We start from the raw sequence: 27,568 nt of genomic DNA, 5'->3' as shown, positions 1-27,568 counted from the left end.
GGAATATCTCATTCAGTGGAAGTTCAAAATACTTAACAACTGGTAGGACACAGAATTGGTCAATCAGAATGATCGCTGGCTCAGAGTAATGAAGTAAGGTCGTGTAAGCCCTGTCTGTGCCAGGCACTAACCTAGTCTGTGCCATGCACTGACCTTGCCAGGTTTGAGTGGTCCTGGAGGAGGCCTCGGTTGGCTGGGGACGTAGGAGGAGGAACTCCACTCAGGTTCACAGAACAGCAGCTATCTGCAACCCAGGAAGATCATTCCATATAAATCAACTGTGTGTCCAAAATGGTTCAGTCTAGTGTCAGAATATCAGCCATGTCTCATCCTAAGGAACAGAGAATCGGATTCACAAGACTAATGAAATGGAAGGTGAAGAGAAAAGTAATTTTGAGTATAGTGGTAATTAGTTCAGTGTGTCTAAGTACAAGGTGGGGAGGTTTGCAGCGAAGACTGGCGGATCTTAAAACTGGAAAAATTATTATTTTTTTTTATTAAAAACTCTTTAAGATGTTGAGGAAGAAGAATCATAACTTCTATATACACTTTATGGAAGGCATAGCTAGAAGGAGATAATTTACTCCCAATTTAGTTTTGACATCTTGGATCCATGACTTTGTACTCCAACAGGAGATGCTGGTGCTTAGTGAATAGTGAGAACAGAACAGAAAAAAATTCACATATACCCTGTTACAGCTCAACAGAATGGTTCTGGAGCACACATGAGGAACTCCTCATGAATTTCAGGAGTAATTCAGTTCAGTTCAGTTGCTCAGTTGTGTCCGACTCTTTGTGACCCCATGAACCGCAGCATGCCAGGCCTCCCTGTCCATCACCAACTCCCAGAGTTCACCCAAACCCATGTCTATTGAGTCGGTGATGCCATCCAACCATCTCATCTTCTGTCGTCCCCTTCTCCTCCTGCCTTCAATCTTTCCCAGCATCAGGGTCTTTTCAAATGAGTCAGCTCTTCGTATCAGGTGGCCAAAGTATTGGAGTTTCAGCTTCAGGATCAGTCCTTCCAATGAACACCCAGGACTGACTTCCTTTAGGATGGACTGGTTGGATTTCCTTGCAGTCCAAGGGACTCTCAAGAGTCTTCTCCAACACCACAGTTCAAAAGCATCAATTCTTCGGTGCTCAGCTTCCTTTATAGTCCAAATCTCACATCCATACATGACCACTGGAAAACCATAGCTTTGACTAGATGGACCTTTGTTGGCAAAGTAATGTCTCTGCTTTTTAACATGCTGTCTAGGTTGGTCAGAACTTTCCTTCCAAGGAGTAAGCGTCTTAATTTCATGGCTTCAATCACGATCTGCAGTGATTTTGGAGCCCCAAAAATAAAGTCAGCCACTGTGTCCACTGTTTCCCCATCTATTTGCCATGAAGTGATGGGACCAGATGCCATGATTTTAGTTTTCTGAATGTTGAGCTTTAAGCCAACCTTTTCACTCTCCTCTTTCACTTTCATCAAGAGGCTCTTTAGTTCTTCTTCACTTTCTGCCACAAAGGTCGTGTCATCTGCATATCTGAGATTATTGATATTTCTCCTGGCAATCTTGATTCCAGCTTGTGTTTATTCCAGCCCAGCATTTCTCATGATGTACTCTGCACATAAGTTAAATAAGCAGGGTGACAATATACAGCCTTGACGTACTCCATTTCCTATTTGGAACCAGTCTGCTGTTCCATGTCCAGTTCTAACTGTTGCTTCCTGACATGCATATAGATTTCTCAAGAGGCAGATCAGCTGGTCTGGTATTCCCATCTCTTTCAGAATTTTCCACAGTTTATTGTGATTCACACAGTCAAAGGCTTTGGCGAAGTCAATAAAGCAGAAATAGATGTTTTTCTGGAACTCTCTTGCTTTTTCGATGATCCAGCGGATGTTGGCAATTTGATCTCTGGTTCCTCTCCCAATTTAATCAGAAAGCTGGAGGACCTTCACAAGCCGGTCAAGGAAAGAGCTAGGGCTAACCTTTATTTATTTATTTAAAAATTGTGGTTAAAGGTAAGATAAAACTTACCATTCTAACCAGTTGACGGGTACATGTTAGTGACATGAGGTTCACATTGTTGTGTTGCCATCACCACAACCCATCTCAAGTAATTTTTTCTCTTGCCAAATTAAAACCCTGTGCCAGTTAAAGACTAGTTCCCCTCTCCCTCTTCCCTTTAGCCCTTAACAGTCACCATTCTCCTTTCTGTTTCTGTGAGTTTGACAACTCTAGGTTCCATCAAAGTGGAATCCTGCAGCATTTGTCTTTTTGTGCCTTGCTTGTTTCGCATAAGGTCTTTAAGTTTTGTTCATCTTGTAGTAGGCATCAGAATTTCATTTCTTTTTAAGGCCGAATAAAATCCCATTGGGTGTATATACCACATTTGTTTACCCATCCATTCATTGATGGACATCTGGGTTCTTTCCACCTTTTGCCTATTGTAAGTAAATCAGCTGTGAACATTGATTTACAAATACCTGTTTGAGTTAGGGCTACCGTTTGATGACTTAGCAATATAGCACTGAGACAGTGGCCTCCGTAAGTGGATGCAGGCCCTTCTTGGGACCTTGTCATCACTTTCTGTCCACATCTATAATAAAATAAAAATTGCTAGCTTTTCTAAGTGGTTACTATATATTTTGTTTGATATTGTTTTAAGTATGTTACCTGTATCATGCCATTTAAAGCTCAAACAAATCCACAAAGCAGGTAAAACATTTAAACTTACATATGTTATATATCTAGATAATCTTATTTTTTCACAGGGAGGGTTTTGCCCATGGTCCCATGATATTAATCGTATGGGCCTGAGTGTGCTGACCTTTACATTGGGTTTAGAGATGTTGTACATCTAAGGTAGACTTCAAGCCCAAGTCACATGCTCTGTATCCTGGTATCATTAGTGTTATTCCCTCAAAAGCAACCCTCAATTATAAGATAACAGTTTGTCTTCCATTCTATCAGTTTTCTCTTGTGAATAGTATCTTTAGGGCAGGGATTGGATATCCATGAACCTACTGGTCAAACATCATCAAATACTGTTTCTCTTGTGAATAGTACCTTTAGGAACCCAGGGCAGGGGTTGGATAGCCATGAACCTACTAGTCAAATATCATCAAATATTGTCAAAAACTTTGTCATAATCATCAGGAGATTGCTTGACTCCATAGGTTCCTGCCTATGGGAGGCAAGGGTGGGAGCCAGATGTGTTTCAGAATTGAAAAAAAAATTTCTTTTAATGTTGAAAATAAATTCTGTAAAATCCCCAGATTGTGGGAATTATGCATTATATAAAATTCAAATTTTCATGTTTCCAACAACAAAATATATGAATATTCATACTCAATGAGATAAATTAAAGCTATAAATAGCTTCATGTCATTTCCAGCTGGGTTTTGTTGCCAAATAAATTTTGATGCCAAATAAGAAATGTATCTTTAGGTTTTCAGAACTTTTAGCATTGTGTCATTAAAATAAAGGCTTATGGGACTGTAACCCAAAATAAGCATGGCCTGAGCCTGTCTTCCCAAAAGTCACCCGTGCTGCACCCAGCAGGCCAGCTAAACCAGGACCTTTGCAGTTGGTGTCATTCCCTGGTAGCTTCAGATTTCCTGCGCTCTGAAACTTAATTTGATTGGATCACATATAAGAAAAAGAATATTAAACTGCAAATAGAAAATTAGATATGAAAATGAACATTTATTTGAAATGATAAATCACAACAAATTATAATAAAAAGCAGATAATGAATATCATAAGTATTTCACTCTGATTTATGATTTTGGTTTCTCCTGGGATACCTTCTCCTTGATACATTTGAATTTTGGAATGCTCAATAATTCTGAAAAAAGAGCAAAAGGAATCTGAAATTGAGGGATACAAAGAGCAAGTTAAATGTACTCTAGAATTGCTGCTATGTTTAATGGGCTGCATAATTGTGTAACCAAATTACTCTTACATAATACACATTCAATAAATACATGTAGGTGCTTGGTCATAGAAATACTTTTTCTTCAGGGCATTTTCTTGCCTTGATAGCATTTTTTGTATGTCATTTCATCTGGAACCGGTCTTCATCAAGACAGTGCATTTCATATACTATGATGTGACCTAATGGAATTAATAAAACATGTGACTTTACATGCAGCTATATTTGTTTTTTATAATACTACTTCCAGTTTGTGCCCTATAAACTTAGACATTCTGAGAACTTCTTTTTTGGACCATAAAATATCCATTTTTAATTGTATATGCTGTATTGTTGTTTACATTTGGGACAGGAGCAAACCAGTTTTGATCACCATTGATGAAAATTGGTTCCTGTTATTACAATTATTATTATTATCACAATTCTGCAAGTCTGATGATTAGAAGAATTTCTGTCTGTAGATTTTCAAACCTCACTTATCCACTACTAACATACGTAAATCACAATAAAAACTTTGGCCCTGTACCTTTTTGCAGATAAACCATCATGTAGCCATTCTTAGAAGACATTCCTGCATCAGGGTGACTGTATATCCTGATGCAAATCACAAACCGATGTATATACAGAAGTCACTGCAAGCCATACTAAACCCATATTAAATGACTTTGCACCTCAAATTTCCTTTAGCTGAATCTGAAAAAGCTCATGGCTACTCCAGTACCACCAAATACATAGGACAGTGTAATGAAGAAGTTGGAGTGGAAAGGGATAATGGTATTAATCGGCTGCAGTTAAAATAACTTATTTTGCAAATTTTCAAATGCACCGAGTCATAAAACTGCCTCACTACAGCCTCTCTAGGCCAAGAAAGTGCCCACAAAAGTGAAGGGTTCTGAAGGTTAAGCTTCACTGTTATTTAGTTCCTCAGTCATGTCCAACTCTTTTGTGGCCCCATGGACTGCAGGTTCCTCTGTCCATGGGATTTTCTGGGCAAGGTGACTGGAGTGGGTTGCCGTTTCCTCCTGCAGGGGATCTTTTCGACCCAGGTATCAAACCCATGTCTCCCCATTTCCTGCATGGCAGGCAGATTCTTCACCAGGGAAGCCCCTAAGCTTCATTAGCTTCACAAAAATCTTTCTGTCTTTCACTGCTGTCTCTCACTTAAACTGTAGGCCCTGCTGGAGTCTGAAGTCCAGGTGTGCAGTTCGTATCTGAACATCCCAGTTTTCTCAGGTAATGAGAAACGTGGAGTTGGAGTTGAATAAATATTTTTACAGCTATTCAGAACTAAAACGGGTTAAAAGAGCCCACCCAAAGCTTACTGCCAGACCTACACAAAGCTCTTCTTTGGGAAGCAATAGGGGATACTGGGAAACTTATGACATTAAGCAAATGTTGACAGGCTGAATCCTGCATGCTGCTTTACTGTTTATCTAGGTTTGGGCCTCAGTTTCCTCATTAGTAAAGTAAGAATGCGCCTGACCTCATAGGGTTGTTATGAATGCACGTTAAGAGTTTAGCATTGTCATTGGCAGGTATTAGGCAGTCAATAAGTGCTAATGAACTGAGCGACTAAGCACAGCACCGCACAAGTGCTAATGAAATGTAAGTAGAAGGAAAGGGTCCAGGACAAAGTCCTGGGACTCTTGGGAGTCCTTTGGACTGCAAGGAGATCCAACCAGTCCATCCTAAAGGAAATCAGTCCTGAATATTCATTGGAAGGACTGATGCTGAAGCTGAAGCTCCACTACTTTGGCCACCTGATATGAAGAGCTGACTCATTTGAAAAGACCCTGATGCTGGAATTCTTTGTCGTCTCTAAAGCAATCTTTTTTTTTTTTTTTACCCCCTCCATGCACAGCCCCTCCTCAGCAACTCTGCAGTATTAGTTGTTAAGATCAGAATGACTCCATTTGGAATATTGCTGAACATCTTGCAATCTGTCTAAATTCATGACTTGATTTTCTGGCAAAATGTGAGGGCAGCCTGGCTATAACATCTGTTACTCCTTAAATGGCCAGGACTGATTCAACTAATTTTAGTTTGGTTAACTTTTCCTAAATTTACCTGGCTTAGAATTACTTCAAGGTATGGGTTGTTTCATTGATGATGAAAATGAAATTAGGTTTTCCTACATAATGTCTTTTTAGAGGCAGACCATGAGTGGAGAAGAATCTAAAAAACATGAATCCAGATATGGGAAATTTCTTTGTTATTTTTTTAAATTGACCATATCCCTTCTCTTGATTGCCTTGGTAAGTTGGGTAATATTGTAAGATTCTTCACCTGCAGAAGGTGTCAGTCAATTCCATGTAGTTGTCAGCTCCCAGGCAAAGCTCCCTGCCAGGCACGACAGTTCCACTTACCCTCAATGCAGCAGGCCTGTGGTACCCAATTTTGGCACTGCAATAACTGATGGAGAGCGGTCAGCAAATGTCTGGCATGTAGAACTGAGGTACATAGGTACAGAGTCTGGGCTTGAGAGAGGAGGGGTGATTTCCTCCTACCTCATGGGGAATCTTTCAAGAGAATTTTACAGCATGTTCATTGATTAATTTATACATCCATTTATTCACTAAATAAAAGTCTCATGTGCTTTCTGTGTGTTAGTATAGAGACAAGTGTTATGCATGAACTCTTACCCTTTAGTGACTTCATTCTGAATTGATAACCCACGTTTCCTATAACTCTGTTCAATATTAAAATTTATAATCCCTCTCCAAAACACTCATGGATTTAAATCTGGAATTAAGTTTGAAGGATTAGCCTTCCATTCTCTCTTAGTCTTGATTTTCTTACTCCGGCTAATATGGTCGGTCATGAATCTCAAGTCCACATTCTCAAACTTAAAATAAGCTGGAGATGAATCAGTGTGTATGCAGAGAGGTCTTCAAAAATTATGAGGATGGCAGGTAAGGGAGAAAAGTCAAATGATGAAGCTTGTATTTAACACACTGAAAAGACTGGGAAATCATTAGGGAAGATTCCTGTCCTCAGATTTCTAGGTAAGCCAGAATGTGCCTTGGTTATGGGTATGGTAATTGCTCTAGATGATCAGAGCATTGCCCTGTGCATTGTAGCATTTAGAGCTATGAATTGCTTCAGTAAGCCTAAGTAGTAAAGAAAATCGTTATAGGGAAATAAACTTTTGGCAACTGGAATCAAGTGATCACATTGGTTTAAGGAATGGATAAATCAAGAAAAGAGGAATTAAATTGGTTTTGGACTTATACTTGCTGTCTGAGAAACATTCCCCAATTATGAATTTTTTTCTAATCCCTTCCACATCCCCTGGCTTCTTCATGAATTCTGGTCTCACTGTCTGCCTGAAAGAGGTAGCCCATGGTGCATATATAACTGTAATGTGATGTATTATTAACAGCTTTCAGTTAGAGATCTGTCTTACTATACGTCTTTTTAGGGGCTTAGAAATTTTAAGTCATCAAGACAACTGCTACGGAGTTTATCCAATGTGTTAAGATGCAGATCTTTGAGATTTTGGCAATACATTTACCATAAACACTGAAGGTCTCCAGACTCATGTGTGAATGAATTTCATTGAGTAAGAGAGAAAGCCTAACATAAGATGCCATCAGGGATCTGGCATTCAAGTGAAATTGGGCTAAAATAAGATTAGGAGATGGAGGAGATTGTGGTAAACCAGATCAGTGCATTTCAAACTACCTTTTTGGATTAAAAGACATATGATCAGTTTGTTAAATTGCTATAAAAGTTCCTAAAAGCTGAGGCTCAGTTTCTATTGTTACTTGTTGCAGGCAATTAACAGTTCATGGACTGACATCAGTTTATGGATGAAACTTGAGGAGCTATCCCACATTGAAGGTCAGGAAGGGCGGTGGTGAGGAGATACCCCTCGTCCAAGGTAAGGAGCAATGGCTGAGCTTTGCTGGAGCAGCTGTGAAGAGATACCCCACACCCAAGGTAAGAGAAACCCAAGTAAGACGGTAGGGGTTGCAAGAGGGCATCAGAGGGCGAACACACTGAAACCACACTCACAGAAAACTAGTCAATCTAATCACACTAGGACCACAGCCTTGTCTAACTCAATGAAACTAAGCCATGCCTGTGGGGCAACCCAAGACGGGCAGGTCATGGTGGAGAGACCTGACAGAATGTGGTCCACTGGAGAAGGGAATAGCAAACCACTTCAGTATTCTTGCCTTGAGAACCCCATGAACAGAATGAAAAGGCAAAATGATAGGATACTGAAAGAGAACTCTCCAGGTCAGTAGGTGCCCAATATGCTACTAGAGATCAGTGGAGAAATAACTCCAGAAAGAATGAAGGGATGGAGCCAAAGCAAAAAGAATACCCAGCTGTGGATGTGACTGGTGATAGAAGCAAGGTCCGATGCTGTAAAGAGCAATATTGCATAGGAACCTGGAATGTCAGGTCCATGAATCAAGGCAAATTGGAAGTGGTCAAACAAGAGATGGCAAGAGTGAATGTCGACATTCTAGGAATCAGCGAACTGAAATGGACTGGAATGGGTGAATTTAACTCAGATGACCATTATATCTACTACTGCAGGCAGGAATCCCTCAGAAGAAATGGAGTGGCCATCATGGTCAACAAAAGAGTCCAAAATGCAGTACTTGGATGCAATCTCAAAAACGACAGAATGATTTCTGTTTGTTTCCAAGGCAAACCATTCAATATCACAGTAATCCAAGTCTATGCCCCAACGAGTAACGCTGAAGAAGCTGAAGTTGAACGGTTCTATGAAGACCTACAATATCTTTTAGAACTAACACCCAAAAAAGATGTCCTTTTCATTATAGGGGACTGGAATGCAAAAGGAGGAAGTCAAGAAACACCTGGAGTAACAGGCAAATTTGGCATTCGAATATGGAATGAAGCAGGGCAAAGACTAATAGAGTTTTGCCAAGAAAATGCACTGGTCATAGTAAACACCCTCTTCCAACAACACAAGAGAAGACTCTATACATGGACATCACCAGATGGTCAACACCGAAATCAGATTGATTCTATTCTTTGCAGCCAAAGATGGAGAAGCTCTATACAGTCAGCAAAAAGAAGACCAGGAGCTGACTGTGGCTCAGACCATGAACTCCTTATTGCCAAATTCAGACTTAAATTGAAGAAAGTAGGGAAAACCACTATACCATTCAGGTATGACCTAAATCAAATCCCTTATGATTATACAGTGGAAGTGAGAAATAGATTTAAGGGCCTAGATCTGATAGATAGAGTGCCTGATGAGCAATGGAATGAGGTTTGTGACACTGTACAGGAGACAGGGATCAAGACCATCCCCATGGAAAAGAAATGCAAAAAAGCAAAATGGCTATCTGGGGAGGCCTTACAAATAGCTGTGAAAAGAAGAGAAGTGAAAAGCAATGGAGAAAAGGAAAGATATAAACATCTGAATGCAGAGTTCCAAAGAATAGCAAGAAGAGATAAGAAAGCCTTCCTCAGTGATCAATGAAAAGAAACAGAGGAAAACAACAGAATGGGAAAGACTAGGGATCTCTTCAAGAAAATTAGAGATACCAAAGGAATATTTCATGCAAAGATGGGCTCAATAAAGGACAGAAATGGTATGGACCTAACAGAAGCAGAAGATATTAAGAAGAGATGGCAAGAATGCACAGAAGAACTGTACAAAAAAGATCTTCATGACCCAGATAATCACGATGGTGTGATCACTGACCTAGAGCCGGACATCCTGGAATGTGAAGTCAAGTGGGCCTTAGAAAGCATCACTATGAACAAAACTAGTGGAGGTGATGGAATTCCAGTTGAGCTATTCCAAATCCTGAAAGATGATGCTATGAAAGTGCTGCACTCAATATGCCAGCAAATTTGGAAAACTCAGCAGTGGCCACAGAACTGGAAAAGGGCAGTTTTCATTCCAATCCCAAAGAAAGGCAATGCCAAAGAATGCTCAAACTGCCACACAATTGCACTCATCTCACACGCTAGTAAAGTCATGCTCAAAATTCTCCAAGCCAGGCTTCAGCAATATGTGAACCGTGAACTTCCTGCTGTTCAAGCTGGTTTTAGAAAAGGCAGAGGAACAAGAGATCAAATTGCCAACATCCGCTGGATCATGGAAAAAGCAAGAGAGTTCCAGAAAGGCATCTATTTCTGCTTTATTGACTATGCCAAAGCCTTTGACTGTGTGAATCACAATAAACTGTGGAAAATTCTGAAAGAGTTGGGAATACCAGACCACATGATCTGCCTCTTGAGAAATTTGTATACAGGTCAGGAAGCAACAGTTAGAACTGGACATGGAACAACAGACTGGTTCCAAATACGTCAAGGCTGTATATTGTCACCCTGTTTATTGAACTTATATGCAGAGTACCTCATGAGAAACGCTGGACTGGAAGAAACACAAGCTGGAATCAAGATTGCCGGGAGAAATATCAGTAACCTCAGATATGCATATGACACCACCCTTATGGCAGAAAGTGAAGAGGAACTCAAAAGCCTCTTGATGAAAGTTAAAATGGAGAGTGAAAAAGTTGGCTTAAAGCTCAACATTCAGAAAACGAAGATCATGGCATCCAGTCCCATCACTTCATGGGAAATAGATGGCGAAACAGTGTCAGACTTTATTTTTCTGGGCTCCAAAATCACTACAGATGGTGACTGCAGCCATGAAATTAAAAGACGTTTACTCCTTGAAAGGAAAGTTATGACCAACCTAGATAGCATATTTAAAAGCAGAGACATTACTTTGCCAACAAAGTTTCATGTAGTCAAGGCTATGGTTTTTCCTGTGGTCATGTATGGATGTGAGAGTTGGACTGTGAAGAAGGCTGAGTGCCGAAGAATTGATGCTTTTGAACTGTGATGTTGGAGAAGACTCTTGAGAGTCCCTTGGACTGCAAGGAGATCCAACCAGTCCATTCTGAAGATCAGCCCTGGGATTTCTTTGGAAGGAATGATGCTAAAGCTGAAACTCCAATACTTTGGCCATGTGAAGAGTTGACTCATTGGAAAAGACTCTGATGCTGGGAGGGATTGGGGGCAGGAGGAGAAGAGGACGACAGAGGATGAGATGGCTGGATGGCATCACTGACTTGACGGACGTGAGTCTGAGTGAACTCTGGGAGTTGGTGATGGACCGGGAGTCCTGGCGTGCTGGGATTCATGGGGTTGCAAAGAGTCAGACACGACTGAGTGACTGATGTGATCTGATCTGATCTAGAGCAGGCTAAGGATATTAAATTTCAGAAAATTTTAAAATATGTACAGACCAGATAAAATCTACCTTCAGGCAAAATCTGATCTGAAGCCTTCAGTTGTGACCTCTAAATTAGATACTAAAGAACTTTTAATGTCTTATATTTCAAAATTTTGTCAGTTTTTCCTATATTGTGTAAGTGTGGTCTAAGTCACTTAATGTTTAATTTCCCTTATAAGGTGTATTCAGCATTTCTTACAATTCCAGACTAATCTTGTAGTTTTTAAAAAATAATTCATTTAACTTCTCATGCAAATTTTTCTATCTTATAAAATCTGAAAGCACAGTGATGTGATTTTCTGACTTACTGGCATTTATTTATTTTGCCATTCACATGTGAACACTTCTCCAGGAAATCTCTTCAAATAGAACCTTCTTAACTCCTTAAATTTAATATGGTGACTAGAACTGTACCTTTACTTTGAGTTTAGGTCATCATTTTGAACATACTCTAGTTAAGTCCTATGTGGCTGATATGTGGGATTGGTGGTCTTTCCAGAAAATGGCCTCAGACTTTTCTCTTATGTCATCTAACAATCTGGGATTTTTGTCTTGGAACCAGTAAAAAGCCATTGCAAGATTTTAAGCAAGACCATGAGAAAATCAAATTTATGTCTTAGAAATGGTCATTATGGCAGCCATTTGGAGTTTGGGATTTTAGGGGTTGAGATAAGAGACAACATATTGTAAAATAAAACATTAAGATACTCTGACTGAAATTCACAGTGTATACATGTATATAGTGTATATGGTTCAAGAATAGCAGATAAAAGAAATGAAAAATTCCAATTGCAAAAATATGAAGCCATTAGTAATCATACAGTTATGTTCACTATGTTTGACTTAAGAAATCAAGTTGGAAAATTTACTTGTCCGACTTTGAAGTGTGAAGAGATGGAGACATTTACATGGAAAGTTAAACAATTTTTAAATAAAGCACATGATGAATTTGGAGTGGCATTAGAATCTTGGACTTGGCTGTGGTGAAGTGGGCAAAATCTTATGAAGAGGGGACTACACTGATGGCAAGGAGATGGAGAGAAGAGAATGCACTTGAGAGCTCAAGAAGCATTCAAGAGGAGGAATCCAGTTGGATTCATTTCTCAACTATATGTGAGAACTGAAGGACAGAGAAATGTCAAGAATGCCTCCTGGCTTGGGCAGCTAGGTATCTGATATTACTCATTCGGAAGAGAAGGACTAGAAAATGAGAAACAGAGATGGGGCAGGGATGGGGAAGTGAAAGTCACTCAGTCGTGTCTGACTCTTTGTGACCCCATGGACTATACAGCCCATGGAATTTTTCAGGCCAGAATACTGGAGTAGGTAGCCTTTCCCTTCTCCAGGGGATCTTCCCAACCCAGGGATCGAACCCAGGTCTCCCTCATTGCAGGCGGATTCTTCACCAGCTGAGCCACCAGGGAAGTCCAGGCATAGAGAAGATGAAGTTTAGTTGGGTATTTGTTGAGCTGGAGGTGACTGTTGGACACTGGAATGGAGATATCTGTAAGGCAGTAAGATGCTCAGATCCAGAACTCAGGGAAGAAAGTTGAACTGGAAGGTAATTCCAGGAGTCATTAGCTTCCAGGTAACTGCTGCAGCCATCAATTTAGATGAGATCGCTTATCTTATGAGAAAAGGTGGCATGAGAAAAGCAGAAGTCCAAGAATGCAACACAGAGAAACATAAGCAGCAATTTTGTTCAGGGAGGCCGTAAGGACAGTAGAAAGTAAAAGAAAGTGAAGTTGCTCAGTCATGTCCAACTCTTTGCCACCCCGTGGACTGTCCCAGGCTCCTCTGTCCATGGGATTCTCCAGGTAAGAATACTGGCGTAGGTTGCCATTTCCTTTTCCAGGGGATCTTCCCAACCCAGGGATCAAACCCAGGTCTCCCGCATTGTGGGCAGACACTTTAACCTCTGAGACACCACGGAAGCTACTACCTAGGGCAGTAGAGATAGAGCTATTGGAGCCTAGCTTTGCCTCTACTGGTTTGGGTGAGTTATCCTCTCAATCTTGGTTTCTTATCTATAAAATGAGGGTAGATAATGTTTCCTCTGAGGGTTGTTAAAACAGTTATCAGGATAATTAGAAATAATATAATGTTCCTAGGCCAGTGCCAGGATATGTAGCTTTCATCAACGTCTTCTTCTTCACTGTGGTCACTTCTAACCAAGCTTGTCAGAACTAGGTGAGCAGACCAATAGCTTCTGAGTGAAGAGAAAGATGCTGACCAGAAGAAACTCAGCATTTGGGGTTTCAACATTAGCACATCCTTTTGGATACTCAGAAGACCATTTTTGCCAGTTATTATTTTCTAACTACTTTAGGATCGTTAAAATTGCTGCAAATATTCTAACACTTTCATCTACATTGTCTACATAGGTGTCATAAAAACAGAGCATCAAATATTAGGCAAAAAAGACAAAAAATTACTGCAGATTGTCATAGGATAAGTATCAAAGATAATGGGAAAGCTGTTCAGAAGCTTTATGAAGAGAATCAGGACCCTGTTCTTGGGCATGACCTTTGTGGACCTTGTGAGTTTACCGCTGGGCACATAAGTCACAACTCAACTTAGTGGTCGATAGCCTTCTCCCCCGCTCCCCTCACCCTTTATACAGTCTGTGACTTCGTGAACCTGGCACGTTGTGTCTCTCAGAAGAGAAAATTAGGCAAAATGTGCAGTTTCTTCTATCATATTAAGACAAAGGCTGGTGGACGTACTATTATGTAACTCACTGAAATGAAAAACTCCAGGACAAATTACCAGGCTTATTAATCAAAAGAAATATATCCAGCATGATGTACAGAATTTTGAATGTTTCCCTGTAAGATATTAGCTTTGCCCTAAAGCCTGATAAAGTCACTTTCGAAAAATATACCAGCTGCAGTGGTACCCTGGCAGTTTGAGGCAAGCAGTATTTGTGCAAGGTCAGCACGTTCTGAGGATACGTGGGCATTTCCTCAGAGGGCAAGCCATTCAATCTCATTTGCAAGAGGGACGAAGGCTTATGAATGTCTTAGGACTTTAGTGATCTGACTTGAGTGCATTAAATCATACAAGCTTGCTCTTAACTAAAAAAAACAAAAAACAAAAAAACACTGTTCTTATTTTATTTTATTGTCATTTCAATAAAAAAATTAAAACAGAAAAAAAAAAGAATATCTTAAGAACTTGTTGATGATTCAGGGATAGACAACAAAGTTTCCCTTATTGTCTAACCAACTTTGTAACTTATCCCTGAATCGCCAGTTAGAAAATAAGACCTTCAGAAAGATTAATTGAACTGGGATTATTCTGCTTGAAACTTGAGAAGCTAGTGAAAAATTTAGTAGCTGTCTATTCCTATCTCTGTTGCTTTTACAGGTTAAGAGTGACAGATGCTTATATGAAAAACTCAAGTGATAAATGTATATGCACAGAGGGAAAGTCCCTGTCATTCTCCAGCAACAAATAGGAATATAGATTCCTCCACACTTTCCCCCCATGCATGCATCAATATATTAATAATACTCTTAATTAATAGCGATATTCAAGTCCAAAGCTTCTCAGATTGGTGGGAGCTGAGGAGAAGGGAAAGAGAGAAAGGAGAGCTGGAGACAAGTAAAATATTTGATGAACATTTCTCTCTATGACCAAAGAAACATTGGGTTGCAGTGAGGAAGAAAAGTTGTGTCCCTAAGAATATGGAGAACGTAGATTCCTTCTCTGTTTTCTCCATTATCATGTTTCAGTGTGAAGGGGAAGGGCAGAGTTCACACCAGTGGGCAAGTCCCAAGCTACATATTGATTCCTGTGGCTGTCTAACTCCATCCACATTTTCAAATCCATCTCTACTGCCATCTGCCAGGAGATAGAAACCCCCACTTACTCATTTTGGGCAAAAAGATGTACTTTAAAGTCAGATGGTGAAAAGATTAAATGCAGTTGGTACAAACCACTTTTCGTCTTTTTCCTACCTGGAACACAGCATGCTATGAAACTGTGATAGCTATCTTGATATTAGGAGGTAGCAAACTTGATGGAGACCAATACACTCTAAATTGAGGACCTAAAGATAAGATGACCCTGTATCCCTGACAGCAGTTTGGAGCAGCAGTAACAATGTGGAGCAGCTTCAATCATATAACTCTGGATTTTATTTTTTTTTCCGGTTGTGGATTTATTTTTTTTTTTCCGGTTGTGGATTTATTTTTTTTTTTCTGGTTGTGGAAAAATAACCTCAATTTATTTAAGCCATTGTCAATCAGGACATTTGTTACTGGTGGCTGAAAACATTCCTAACAGATATAATGTCAAATCCATTTCTATTATCTGCCTAGACAATACTGGTGGATAGAATCCAATTGTTAATATCTTTAGGAATTGAAATCAAGTTTCTTGTAGGCCAAAGAGACATATAAAATAAAATCTATAGTTCCAGATTAGAGACCTATTAGAGAATATGTCTGTTTTTGGATATCCTGATATCTTGGGACACATATCAGAGACAAACTGTCTTAGGGCTATCTAAGAATACATATCAGAGATGCATGGGCTAGTGTTTGCATAAGGAACCAGAATTGCATCAGCTCTGGAGTCAGAAAGTGTGACATACCAACAATTATTATTTCTAATGAAAGTACCCATCTAATGAACCTGAAATGAAAGCATTTTTGACTTTAGTTCTTATTATGGGTAATTATAGCATAGTAGTTAAAAAAGCAAACCAGGAGGTTAAATTGTTTGGGTTTTTACTCTATGATTTCCCAGCTATGAGTCCTTGAGTGAACCAGCATTTTGGTGCCCCTGTTTCCTTACAGGCAAATTGAACAGAATAATAGTATCACTCCGCAGGGTTTTCACAAGGACTCAATGAAGTGGGTATATATACAAAAAATTCCTTAGAAAATGTCTGATCCTCTGTAAGTGGTTGAGTCTACAAGAAGACTGTTATTGCTTGGCATTATGCTTGTCATATGAAAAATGCCTGACAATGTGAGTGATTTCTTAACTCATTCTCCCCCACATTTTCCATGTAGTATGTTTGGAGGCCATAAATAAAAAAATTAAAAATCATGCTAAAAGCATTTTATTACACTGCTCTCCTCTTGCCTTTTTTTTTTTTTTTTGCATTAAGCTCAATTTTTACTTTTATAGATTAATGCCCCTGCCTTGACTTCATATAATCTGTTTATTCAGGGATTCCCTAATGGCTCAGATGGTAAAGAGCCTGCCTGCAATGCGGGAGACCTGGGTTGGGAAGATCCCCTGGAGAAAGACATGGCAACCCACTCTAGTATTCTCACCTGGAAAATCCCATGGACAGAGGAGAATGGTGGGCTACAGTCCATAGCATCACAAAGAGTCGGGTACGACTGAGCAACTTCACTTTCACAAAACAGTTTCGTGGGTACTCTGCATGACATTCTGCTTAGGACAATTAAGCCTGAACTGATTCTAGTATTGTCTCCTTGCCCTAGGGCTTAGCCACTGGTGTTCTGTGGGCAGCCAATAAATAGGACAGTCATAGGACTTATTGTCTAAAGTGGGAGATTCCTGATAGAGAACAGGAGTGCTTAGAATTAAAAAAACAAAACAAAACTAGGACAACACGAATGAACATATAAAATATAAAATGAAATCTTGAGTTCTACAGACTATAGATTTTAAAATCTATAAATATACAATAAAATGTACAGTCTGTAAAATCTGTATGGTCCCTAAATGACTCCTTCTGTTCAGGTACAGTTGTCTCAGGGAATCTGCCCACTGTACCCTGACAGGCTTTTTCATTAGCTTCCAGTTTCTAAATGACAGAGTCATCTTGCCTGGGTTTAGGGAGCCTCAGAACAGGGGACCATGTTGGAGGATGAAGAAGCTGAACTTCCTAATAATTGCATCACAGGGTATGTCCTTCTTGGGAAAGGGCATAACAAACTGGTTAAAAATCCATATACCATAACATTTTTCCAGTGGTCATGTATGGATGTGAGAGTTGGACTAAAGAAAGCTGAGCGCCAAAGAATTGATGCTTTTGAACTGTGGTGTTGGAGAAGACTCTTGAGAGGCCCTTGGACTGCAAGGAGATCCAACCAGTCCATCCTAAAGGAAATCAGTCCTGAATATTCATTGGAAGGACTGATGCTGAAGATGAAACTCGAATACTTTGGCCACCTGATGCGAAGAGCTGACTCATTTGAAAAGACCTTACTGCTGGGAAAGATTGAGGGCAGGAGGAGAATGGGATAACAGAGGATGAGATGGTTGGATGGCATCACCGACTCAATGGACATGGGTTTGGGTGGACTTTGGGAGTTGGTGATGGACAGGGAGGCCTGGTGTGCTGCAGTTCTTGGGGTCACAAAGAGTCGGACATGTCTGAGCGACTACTGAACTGAACTGATGGATAGTAATGTAAAGGCTCCCTCAAATGACCAAATTAGAATGAGTGTTTCTTCTCCTATATCAAATCAATTCTATTACATACTTTTATACTTTCTATTATATACTTTCTTAAAATTAGATTTGTGGTCCCGTAAATCCTGTAAATGGAAAGAAGTGGGTTTTTTTCTCCTTCCTCCTTATAGGATATTACATTCCTAACATTTTTTATGTGGTCTTTGTGTTGGAATTTGTTGCTCAGAAGGCATAAATAAACATTAAACTATATGGTTTGTTTTTACTACTGAAATAATGAGTAAACAGGGATAAAAAGCAGATTGCGTGGCTCTTCCCTGTTTAAAGTGTTCAGTGTGTGGTGTGTATGTGTTAGTTGCTCAGTTGTGTCTGACTGTGACCCCATGGACTGTAGCCCGCCAGGCTCCTATGTCCATGAGATTCTCCAGGCAAGAGTACAGGAGTGGGTTGCATTTCCTTCTCCAGGGGGATCTTCCCAACCCAGGGATCGAACCCAGGTCTCCTGCACTGCAGGCAGATTCTTTACCCTCTGCGCAACCAGGGAAGCCCATTGAGAGTATTCAGTATAGCTTCATAAATGTACATGTGGTCTGGGCTTCCCTCACCTCTTGTCTTTTTTTTTTTTTTTTTGCCTTGCATCCATTGATATCAAACTGAAGACTGACTTACAATGGGCAGGAGGATGCTCTGAATGTGCAGCCTCACAGAGTGATGAAACCACAGTACCTGATAGCATTTAACAAAATGTTTAATGTGGAGAATAATTTTAAAATGTGAAAAAGTTTTACCTTCTTCTTAATCTCTAGTTACTAAGGTAAGGTAGTATCTAGAAAACTCCTAGTTAAAAGTACCTTTTACAAATCACTTACAGTATTCCCCAAATACTCAGTGTATAATTTCTTCCAGACCTCTACCTAATGACTCAGTTGCTATTAATTTATTTAGTTAGGTTTATAGGACTAAACTCCTATCATTAGTTCTATTCCATTTAAAATTTGCTCAAAAATTTATATGATAAGGTGTTGAATTTTCGAAAACACTTTTTCTCTATTGAGGTGACTATGTAGTTTTTCTTCTTTAATCTGTGGCTGTGTTCAGTTACAATACTAGGGTTTCTAATTTCAACCATCCTTGCATTTCTTGAAAGAATCATAGTCTCAAGTATTTTTTTGAAGTCAGTTTTGCTAATATTCCTATACCCATGTTTATAAAAAAGGTTGTCCCATAATTTTTTCTTCTTGTGATGTCCTTATCTGATTTTTTAAAAATTAATCATTCATTCTTCTCTAGGCATTTGAAATGGTTTAGTATCATAAATACCCCTTTCAAATGGCATTTGAAAGAGGCCTGAAACTTTTACCTTCTAAGTATATAACATTTCAGAAACTGTCCTTACACTTAGAACTCAAAATGTTATATGGAGTGATTGTAATTTGTGATTATATTGCTATTAATTAGCAAGGAAGAATAAAAAGGACCCCTAAATCTAAAAGAACTAAAAAAAAATAAATAGGGTCTCTGGTTCTCATTCTGACAGTTATTTAAATGAACTGTTTTTCCAGTAGTCATGTATGGATGTGAGAATTGGACTGTAAAGAAAGCTGAGTGCAGAAAAATAGATGCTTTTGAACTGTCGTGTTGGAGAAGACTCTTGAGAGTCCCTTGGACTGCAAGGAGATCCAACCAGTCCATCCTGAAGGATATCAGTCCTGGTTGTTCATTGGAAAGACTGATGTTGAAGCTGAAACTGCAATACTTTGGCCACTTGATGCGAAGAGCTGACTCATTGGAAAAGACCCTGATGCTGGGAAAGATTGAAGGCAGGAGGAGAAGGGGATGACAGAGGATGAGATGGTTGGATGGCATCACCAACTCAATGGACATGGGTTTGGGTAAACTCTGGGAGTTGGTGATGGACAGGAAGGCCTGGCGTGCTCCAGTTCATGGGGTCACAAAGAGTCAGACACAACTGAGGGCCTGAACTGAACTGAACTGAACTGTGTGGTCTTAGATGTAACAGGAGAATTTTTATGTTGAATTACACATTTTAAAAATTGATTCTGATCTTAGTGCAGATGATGGCCTGACAAGGAAGAGAGGAAAACAAATTAGGAGGCTGTGGCAATAGTCTTAGCAGCAATAAGACTCAGAACTAAGACCACAGAAATGGAGATGAAGAAGTGTGCAGATTTAGATCTTTTGGCCACAGCTGATCTCCATAATCTTCCCCTTACTTCTACTGGAATTTAGACAGACATAGATCCAAGCGGAGCTTTTGTCAGTTAGCAATTTTTACGTTTTATGATGCATTTAATTCTCTAAACATTGCTTTATTCATGTTACATATGTGTGTGTGTGTGTCCATATCATTTAAATCATCATGAAATTAAATGGGAAAGTCAAAAGTTCTTACTATAACACCTGAAACATATGAATAGCATCTACTCAATAATCTGGAGAAGGCAATGGCACCCCACTCCAGTACTCTTGCCTGGAAAATCCCATGGGCGGAGGAGCCTGGTGGGCTGCAGTCCATGGGGTCACGAAGAGTCGGATACGACTGAGCTACTTCTCTTTCACTTTTCACTTTCATGCATTGGAGAAGGAAATGGCAACCCACTGCAGTGTTGCCTGGAGAATCCCAGGGACGGGGGAGCCTGGTGGGCTGTCGTCTCTGGGGTCACACAGAGTCTGACACGACTGAAGCGACTTAGCAATAAGTAAAGGTAGTTATTTGTAATTATGGTAAACTATTTGGACCCGAGATGTGCTTCAGTCAGAGTGGAGTGAAAAGGGAATGGAGGGAAGAGGCAGGAAATTTGGATTCTAATCCAACTCTGTAACCACATAGGGATTTATCTTGGGGGAAAGTCGAGCTTCAGTTTTCTAATTTGTAAAATGAAGGGTTTGTTTGGCGTATATGGGTCTCAGCTGCAAGTAGTACAGACACAGTAAGTCACAGTAGTTGTCTGGGTGGGAACCGTACTTTTCAAAGAAGTCAGCCAACAGTCACTCTTCCTCAGTCTCTGTCATCTGCCAACTCTTCCAGTTCTTCCTCTCCCTGGTCATCAGTCTTGAGGGACTAATCATAACCTTGAACTGTTGCAGTTAATCCTGTTTCTTTCCTGCACATGCCTGGACTCTTCAGATGTTCTTCATTTTGTCTAGACTAGTGAGCTAGTGTGTATCTGAAACTCCTTCACTGCTCTTAGAAAGAAGTCACATTGATGACACCATGGAGGATCATCTTGGTCCTGGGGGTGCAGACCAAGATGATAACACCCTGGAGGACCGTGCCAATAGTCTGGCAACTCCTGGACCTTAGCTATCAGGGCTGTGTTTCCTGATTTCCTTGTGTGTGTGTGTGTGTTTTTTATACAGTGGGGTTGGCTCCTTGGTTTCTTGCCACCTCTTCCTTGTCCTTTTGGTATTTGTCAACCACAGTAACTGATTGAATTTTTTAACATGAAATGGTCAATTATGCTAGGAAAGTTAATTCCTAAGGCCTTGCCAAGTGTAAGAGTTTATTCTAAAATTATTCAGGAAAAGCTTCTTCTAGAGTTAAAATAAAGATAGTTGGCTTGATGTTTAGCTGAGAATTGATCTTTTTCTTCTTCATAAGCAGAAAATAGAATGCTTATTCAAAAGCAGAAATCAAGTGGTATTTGTCCTTATAGAAGATGTCTCTGAGATTTGAAGAGCTAAATTAAGGAGGCTGCAATTATTCTCAGAGTAGGAATAAATAGTTATTAAAAATGCACATCTGATAGGCAAATGGTTCTTAAAAAATTTAAACCTCCACTTTCACAAAGATAAGAGAAGGTTAAGAGAAAGGCTTGATTGACCTTCCGAGTGCTAACCGACATCCTTTATCCTTCTTCTGGGAGAGTTGGTGATACGCACAAGCCATTTAAAAATTAGGTCTGAGAGCCAGGCGTGAGGAGATGAACACGTCGTGGCTGAGTTATGAGTGTCAGCTCCATCGCTTCTTATCTTAGCTAAACACCTCACTAAACCTGCTGGCGGAGCTGAGCCACTTCATCAGCAGACTCTTCCTCTCAGGAGTCATCCCAGCCAGGGGCAACGCTGCTCACCCTCGGAAGGGCGAGAGAGGCCCTGGAGGCAAGTGTGCTGTGTGCTCCCCATTTGAGGAATGGCATGCGGGGATCAGCTGTGGAAATTAGCAGCTTTGGGGTGAGCTGGGTCAAGAGCCCACGATATACATTCAAATGCTCTCTCAGACAAGGGCAAAACATGCTGGAAGTGTGCAGAACAGGAAGCAGGGTGAGCTTTGGCACCATGATCAACAAAACGTATTATTGGATATTTTTGGCAGGAGAATGTTAGACTTCCCAGACCCCTCAGCACTTAGCCAATTGATATCCATTTATGACACGGATGGTAATTTTAGTGGAATGACATGACAAGTTAGGCAGACTAGCAATTCATTTCTCTTTGGACTACTACAAAGCCCTACATGGTTATAATTTTCTCTTCACATTTACCATGACCCGGGGTTGAGCAGCCTTCTCATTCTCATTTTCTTCAGTATCAAACGTTAACACTCTGGTGATGGAAAGAGAATGGTTCCCAAGAATTACAAAGTTAAGAGATTTCCCCTGCTGAGCACAGGATGAGTAGGAACAAATATATGAATAGTACTAAGGTCTGTTAAGCATAGAAATTATAGATAGTATTTTTACTGTTCCTTTATTTAGGAAAAAATTAGCTTCTTATAATCATTCAATTTAATACTAATATGCAATAGTATATTGAATATGATACAATATATATGTTTTATTATTATTTTTTCACTTAAAAAAGTATATCTGTCTCAACAGTAGACCATAAGCTCCTGGAGAATAAGAGAAAAATTATCTTTTATTCATCACAGGGTCTAGCAATAAACAGATAATTAAAAACGTCAATTGAATAAGAGAATGAAGTACTACCAGATCCCTTTACAATACACTAACAAAAATACTTACTGCATGTTAAGCTGTATAAACCTCATTTCAGTTGTTTCTAACTGCCACTGTAAAATTTAGGTGCTTTCACTTTTTCTAATTTAGGGAACAAAAGAGGAGAAGCTTAGCACTAAGTAACGTGCCTAGTGGCACAGCTGGTAAGAGTTGCAGCCAGAATTTCAAAGCAGGTCTTCCTAACGTCATAGAGTAAGATTTCCAGTTAAAATGAACATATTTTGAGCAAGTGTTTGTGCTTTATTCATCAAGAGAGGAAGACTCAGTAGTACTACTTTTTGTACAAATTTGAAGGCAATATTAAATTTGGACTAATGACCCTTGGGACAAACTTGGTACTTTTAAAATCCTATGGCTCTTAGACCATAGCGTAAAAATCTTTACTTACTTAGCTAAAGTTATTGTTCTATATAAAACAGGTTTGGAGATAGACAACCAGGAGCTACTGTAGAGCACAGGGAACAATATTCAGTATCTTGCAATATCTGGTAATGCTGCTGCTGCTAAGTTGCTTCAGTCGTGTCCAACTTCTAGCGACCCCATGGACTGCAGCCTCCTGCAGGCTCCTCCGTCCATGGGATTTTCCAAGCAAGAGTACTGGAGTGGTGTGCCGTTGCCTTCTCTGAATATCTGGTAATGAGAGTCTAAAAACACTGTATATGTATATATCGCTGAATCACTTTGCTGCAGAGCTGAAACTAACACAGTATTGTAAATTAACTATATTTCAATAAAAATTATTTTAAAAGAGATTTTAAAAGACAGGTCTGGATAGAAGAATCTGCTGATTCTAGGTATGCGCCTAGGAGAATGAACTCAGAGCTCTCTGACCTTTTCAAAGTGGTCTAGGAATGCTCCCTGCTAGCTAGACCACAGGATGAGTCATGCAGGGGGAATAAAATTACCCAGGGTATTTTATTAATGGAAAAGGTGTCATCCTGCTTTTAATTGAAAGATTAAATGGGAGGAACAAGAATACTTCAGATTTGAATTCCTGTGTGATTTAGGCTTCCAGGCTTCAGAGACTTCTCCCAGGCAAATAAGGATGGCAAGACTTGGTCAAGGGATACTACCTTTGCTTGATTTTCTCCCTAAAGCATACTGTGAGACAAGGATTCAAGTGCATGTGGTTTAGTCAAGGGCATCCCAGTAAACAGCAGTAGGCCAGTGGGTTAGTTAGACAGGGAAGTTTAGGAAACCAACCAAGAGTTTAGCATGGAGCAAGCTACTACTGTGGTTAACTGGCCCTTGTTCCCACTGAGAAGTTACAGGATGCCCTGTGGAGGGTGCAATTCAAGTTATTCCATCCGAGGGGCCAGGAAGCTGAGGTGTACTGTCTACCAATCTCTTTCATCACTGACTGATGGCCACATCTGAGATAAGTAACTGGTACTTTCTGCTTGTCTAGAGCGCTCCAAGCTTCTCTTCTGATCAGAAAGTCACAGTGGTTTTTAGTGATCAGCTTTGGGTGTGCAGAAGTGAATATGAGGGATATATGGAGCTATATACCTCAGCAACAGCTACAGGTATGAAGGGAAAAGTAATAATGCCCAGCCATTCATCTTTAGCACTTTACATTTACAAAGGATTATCAGAAACAATACATGATCTTAGTTTCTATTTTCACAACTGTCTTAGGATATCAAGGCAGGTGCTACTATCTTTATTTTACAGAAGAGAAAATAGAGGCACAGAGAGGTAAAGTAGGCTGTCCACTCACAGATTCACTCACTTATATATCCATTTACCACTTATGGCTAAAAGAAGAGGGTGAGATTATCTAAGAAGATGAACATTTTTTTTTTTTAAATCTCATGGAGACCATGTACCACCTAAAGGGACTATTTAAATTATTAGGTTTTATTAAGGTTTAAACTGCTGGTTATTTAGTTTATTCTTTTCCTATTTAGCAGAGGAGTGAGGATTAGGAATCAAAAGGAAGACCACATCATTTAAAAACAAAATGAAAACATTATTATTTGCTCTTCACTTCCAAAATATTCTGTGACATAACACTTTCTACTCTGATATATTCAAGTTCTTTAATATATCAACACTTTTAACCCTTACAAATGGGGATATCAAATTGGCCTTTACCAGATCCTGGTCTTTCTACCTCTGTTATGTCTCTAAGTGCCCTTTGTCCTATCTTCCTTGCTATCACCCTAGTCCAGATTCATTTTTTAAAAATCTTACTTGGACTAACTCTTCTGATGTGTATTCGATTCATACCTTCACTTTCTAGTCCATCTACAGACTTGTTGCCATGTGAATTTTACTGAGAACACCTCACATCTTGCTATTTCCTGCTCCAGAATCTTCTTGCCTAAAGAACAAAATCAGTGTACATCAAACTAGGGTTTGAAACTATTTTTTTAAGGCAGAGCCTCAATCTACCAATAGATCCCTCCAGGATCTCTGAAACCATATGTATCTTCCCCTGTTGCATCTTTGTACTGTCTTTACTTCCTGGAAGGTCCTTCATTTTCATCCGTATAGGCCCCTGTACTCTGCAAATTCAATCTTTAGAAACAAATGCCTTACATCTTTCAGAAAATTTTTCCTGATATGTTCAGGGAAAATCTTTGACTACTTAGACTCAGCATGTTTGCATGGTCAATATCAGGGTATCTGTCTTCTTCACCCATTCAGTTCAGTCAGTTCAGTCTCTCAGTCATGTCTGACTCTTTGCGACCCCATGGACTGCAGCACACCAGGCCTCCCTGTTCATCACCAACTCCCGGAGTCCACCCAAACTCATGTCCATTGAGTCAGTGATGCCATCTAACCATTTCATCCTCTGTTGTCCCCTTCTCCTGCCCTCAATCTTTCCCAGCATCAGGGTCTTTTGAAATGAGTCGGCTCTTCGCATCAGGTGGTCAAAGTGTTGGAATTTGCCGCATTAGACTGTACCCTTTACAGTGCCTTGCTCATGACAGATGTTCAAAAGATGTTGATGTTTTAAAACTTTTATTTATTTATTTTATTTATGTTTGGCTGTGCAGGGTCTTCGCTGCTGCTTGGGCTTTTCTTTAGTTTTGGAAAGCGGCAGTGGCTACTTCCTTGTTGAGGTGTGGTCTTCTCATTGCAGTGGCCTCTCTTGTTGCAGAAAACAGGCTTCAGGTGTGCAGGCTTCCCTAGTTGCAGCATGTAGGTTCAGTAGTTGTGGCTCCGGGCTCCAGAGCACAGGCTCAATAGATGTGGCACACCAGCTTGGTTAGTCGCTCTGAGGCATGTGGAATATTCCTGGATTATGGATCGAATATGTGTTTTCTGCATTGGCAAGCAGATTCTTGACCACTGAGCCACCAGGGAAGCCCAATGTTGATTTTCTGGAATGATAAAAGGGAGGCAATATATCTGTTCAACTATAACACCTAATTAGTAATGTTGAACATCTTTGTGTTATTTGCTATACATGGACACTGAATGATTTTTAAGTATAAATTAAATACAGATAATTTCTTATGCCACATGGCACATCTATAAATGTTGTTGCTGGTAAGTTAAAGAGGAATGTGTTAAAAGTCATTGCAAGATCTAACAGTTGGAGTGAATGCCAAGGCCTATAAATACCTAAAGAGGACTCTTAAAAAATGAAGGATGCTTTTAATGGCACACATTGTTCCTTGTAGATTATATAAATGCCTGGTTTAAATACATAATTAGAATCTTGTTTGTAGTTCTCTACTTACTGGATCAAGCAGAGTCTTTATTTCAAACCACTTGAAACAAATGAAAACTTATATAACATGAATGAGTTTTAATATTTTTAACCTTATATAGTTTTTAATGGAAAAGATTTTTTCCTTTGAATCACCATGGGTAATATTTATTCTGATGATGAACATGTTTTCAACAGAATTAATAGCCTGTAATTTCAGACAGGTGAAACAATATTGGATTTCACATATTAAAATACTTTTATTTTCCATCTCTTTGAAATTTATTTGAAATGTAGACATTCTCACTGATTTTTGTTTCCATAGTCTACATTCCAAGGACACTGCACATTTGGATTCAAATAGTGTTTTCTTTCTTTTCAATTCTTGTCTTTGTGCAAGGGGAAAGTTTGGATGGCCAATAAAATGAGTTTTTTAGGCATTTCTTTGAACTGTAAAAAAAATATGGCCAATGAACTGAATAAATATTCCTTAGACTCTTCAGGTCTCTTGTTGACTTAGAATTCTTATAGTTAGGAAAATCTTCAGTATAGGGGACCTACCCAAGGAGATAGAAATAATACTTTCATATTTATAACCCTCTGCAACTCTTGTTCCTTCTTAGAACAATATTTGAAAACATGACGTATGATTAAATAATCTAATTTTAAATTATAAAATGAACATACAAAAAAATAATGGAATTAATTCTTGGCACCAGGGACACCCCAAAGAGAATCATTTTTAACCAGTTGTGGCTCAGCTGGTAAAGAATTTACCTGCAATGCGGGAGACCTGGATTTGATCCCTGGGTTGGGAAGATTCCCTTGGAGAAGGGAAAGGCTACCCACTCCAGTATCCTGGCCTGGAAAATTCCATGGACTGTATAGTTCATGGGTCGCAAAGAATCGGGCATGACTGAGGGACTTTCACTTCAAGATGAACCAACTCAAGAGTAGTTTACACTTTAGTAGACTAAGCAACAAGAAAATGGCCAATTCACACAAAAAAACTGTGTCTATATAAATAGTTTTAAAGACAGACTGGGAAAAACTGGGCTATCAGGGTGTGCATTTAACCATAACCCAGCAATCAGTTCCCTTGCCCTTTGTGCTCCAGTGGAAGGAGACAGAGAGGATTGCTACTTCCCGAGACCTCTATCTTTCTCTTCTCTTTGGTACACTTTGATTGACAGCCCCTCACATCTTGTTTCCCTCCAGTGGGTTTATACACACAAGGTGACTGTTTGGGGGGGCTCTATGGTGAGTATGATTGTTTGGTACAATTGATGAGCTTTGATCTCATAAAAACTGTATTGAAATGACATAAAACACAATTGTTTTCAAATC

The 27,568-nt window shown here is 39.6% G+C and overlaps 1 long non-coding RNA gene across 1 annotated transcript in view; it reads left to right on the top strand.

Moving 5' to 3' along the window:
* The window catches only part of LOC129642296 (uncharacterized), a 109,469-nt gene that overhangs the window by 7,182 nt on the left and 74,719 nt on the right, over positions 1-27,568 (top strand). Inside the window, exon 2 of the long non-coding RNA XR_008709600.1 lies at positions 7,710-7,875. This is a non-coding gene — a long non-coding RNA (uncharacterized LOC129642296). The remainder of the gene's footprint in view (positions 1-7,709; positions 7,876-27,568) is intronic.

The sequence above is a fragment of the Bubalus kerabau genome, chromosome 1 (genome assembly GCF_029407905.1).
Source record: "Bubalus kerabau isolate K-KA32 ecotype Philippines breed swamp buffalo chromosome 1, PCC_UOA_SB_1v2, whole genome shotgun sequence".
Classification (NCBI taxonomy): Eukaryota; Metazoa; Chordata; class Mammalia; order Artiodactyla; family Bovidae; genus Bubalus; species Bubalus kerabau.
This window is presented reverse-complemented; position numbering and strand designations above follow the sequence as displayed.